Below are 2657 nucleotides of genomic sequence, written 5' to 3'. Positions count from 1 at the left end.
GCTGTGGGCAAAGATCACTTGTGAGCTAATCTTTCATTCTTGGCTCCTCCACGAAACGCTCAGTGTGTATGTAAGCTGTGAGTTTGCAGGGCAGAACTGGAGGTAGGGACTATCTCTTTAGTGACCGCCGAGGAAGTGGCATGAATAGGGCCTGTGAGGAGGATGGGTGTAGTCAGGTGACAAAGAGCTGGCCGATTACCTTTTGCTAGAGAACACAAGGACACGGTAGAGCACAGAGAGGTGAAGAGTTTTAACACAATTTATTTTATGCTTAAATAATCAACTAGGTCATCCAGTGTATGGTTTTTTCATACATATGCCATTAGAGCTATGTGTCAATGAATGCTGAATTTTTATATGAATATAATCAACAAATTAAAGGATTTCACCAAAACCCAAATAAAAATGCCCTTTAAAACACAGCAGCCTTATTAACCTAATATGACACTGCTAGAATGGTTACAAATGATTGGCTTACTGAAAGGTGTCTATATCTTAGAGCCAGTACACGATACAGTAATAATTTTACAGCGTGCTGCCATTCTACTAGCTAAGGATTTCTGTTCAGTCCATTTTAAATACCCCTGACTGGGGCCTCTTATGAGCACCATCCACCTCTAAAGCGGCAAGCATTACCCCCCTTTTAAGCACTAACAGAGAGCCCCCCCTCCCCCTAAAGCAACTACTGTATAGGTTATTTATTTTTTTTTCATTTTTAGGTCATTTCATTGGAAAATTGGCAATAGCAACAAATATTAGATGAAGGGCTTTGTGTTTACAGATAAAATCTTCTGTGTTGCAGTATACTGTAGTGTTTGCAAAATTGGAAAAAGATTTAATCAAAATAAGGTGATACACATGCATCAAAATATTAGTATTCTGAAGAAAATTTCTTTTTCACAGAACTACAGAATTCCTCATTTTGGGAATTATTTAAATTTGCAGCAGATTTTAAAGATTTGTCTTTTTAAAATCAAGCTAGCAGTTTTGCATATACAAACATTATAATTGCTAATATACAAGAATCAGTGAAGATTCCCCCCCGCCCCCCAGAACCCCTTCCTCCTCTTCTAGGGTGAAGTCACTTGAGGACCCCTATTATGTTAAATGTATTTGCGATATTCTGTTGTGTTCTAGAGGCAGTACCTTATCAACATTTATTCTAGTTTTCTGTTAGAATTTATACAGTGTTATTATTTACAGCAAAACTATAGATGTTTTAAAAAAGAAACAAATAGTGTTTATACCCTGACAGTTTGGGTCCCAAGAAAAATAAGGCGAGCTGTTGTGGATTTAGTAATTTTAGTGTTTCTCTGTGATTCCCTCAGTCCATCTCCTTCTGTCCCTCGTAGAGGCAGCAATTTCTTCCTTTTGCAAATGACACCAAATTACTTGAGATAAACTGTTAACAGCATGGCTTCTTGTATATACACTGCATTGCTAATTGCACACGTGCCAATCCTGGGAATGAAAGTGAATTTCCATGCTCTGTAAATTGGCTCATGCTAAATTAAAATGTGGGTGGTTTTTCTTTTTCTGTTCTGTTTTCTTTTTACGTAAAAGAAAAATCATGCCGTTAATGTGGGAAAGCAGCAAACACACACACCCTTCTCCGTGAATTTTTACTTCCTGCTGACATGTCTTCCATGGATTTCTCAATACTGGCAGTAAAAACACATGATCCTGTGAAGAGAGAGATAGTAGGTTAGTTTAGCTTTCTTTCTTTCTTTTTTTTTTTTTTTTAAGAGAACTTGCTTAAGCATTCCTTGCCATTCAATAGAAAAGCCTCAGAAAGGGGGCCCTCTACTTCCTAATGGGGTGGTTTAACATGAGGCCTTTGACTCTCTGCCGGATGCCTCAGAGGACAAGGCCCTGAGGTGTACCAGAAAGCTCTTCGAACAAGGCAGCGACCTTCTCTTGGTGATCCTGTGACCTCCATGGGACATTGTTTACTCTATTTGCGGTTTTAGAGATGGAGTCAGAAAGGCCCTCTTCTAGTTCTCTGTTGCTCAGCAGGCTGCTCACTCATGTCCTGGGAAAAGCCCTGAGGGCCTCAGACTTATCTGTGAAATGAGGCTGACAGACGTGCTCTGTGACACTTCCACCAACATCAAAATATCTGGGACATGAGGTTCTCATGGGCACAAAGTGCCAGGGATATGGAGTCAGGAGAGAGCATCTTCGTCATGTCTGCATGTTTTATAGTAAGTCTCTCACCCCTCAACATTCAGCTGATCTTTCAAAAAGGGAGGACTGTGTCATTACTATGAAATTGCTTCTCCATATGCAAATCAAAGACTATCTTCTACCACTGGAAAGAATACTTTCCCTTCTCCTCCTGCCCCATATCGGTCATGAAAGGATAAGTTAATTTTGAGTTTTTTTATGGAGGCTCCACTCAGAATGTCTTGTCTTACTGGATCGTACCTGCATTAAGTATCTATTCTATAGCTGGTCTTAATATGTCAAAATAAATCAACATTCTTTGGCAGTGGTTTTCATACTTTCGTGCAGTATGTATTGTTCTTGGTATGCGCTTTTCCATAAGACAAAATTATTCCTACATGTAGTCCTTCCTCCTTATTCACTGGGAAAGGTGACAAACTTGAAAGCCTGAGTAAGGCAAGAATAACTTCAGGAACCACCCTGTTCGCTGA

At 39.6% G+C, this 2657-nt stretch overlaps 1 protein-coding gene across 1 annotated transcript in view; it reads right to left on the bottom strand.

The window, feature by feature from the left end:
- Positions 1-241: 241 nt before the first annotated feature.
- The window catches only part of ANK3 (ankyrin 3), a 339429-nt gene continuing 337013 nt past the window's right edge, over positions 242-2657 (bottom strand). Inside the window, exon 42 of the mRNA XM_019638372.1 lies at positions 242-1683. The gene's annotated coding sequence lies outside the window, so the exon portion shown is untranslated. The remainder of the gene's footprint in view (positions 1684-2657) is intronic.

Source organism: Hipposideros armiger, unplaced genomic scaffold (genome assembly GCF_001890085.2).
Source record: "Hipposideros armiger isolate ML-2016 unplaced genomic scaffold, ASM189008v1 scaffold_39, whole genome shotgun sequence".
NCBI classification, from domain to species: Eukaryota; Metazoa; Chordata; class Mammalia; order Chiroptera; family Hipposideridae; genus Hipposideros; species Hipposideros armiger.
The sequence above is the reverse complement of the archived record's forward strand: the minus strand, read 5'-3'. Positions and strand labels throughout refer to the sequence as shown.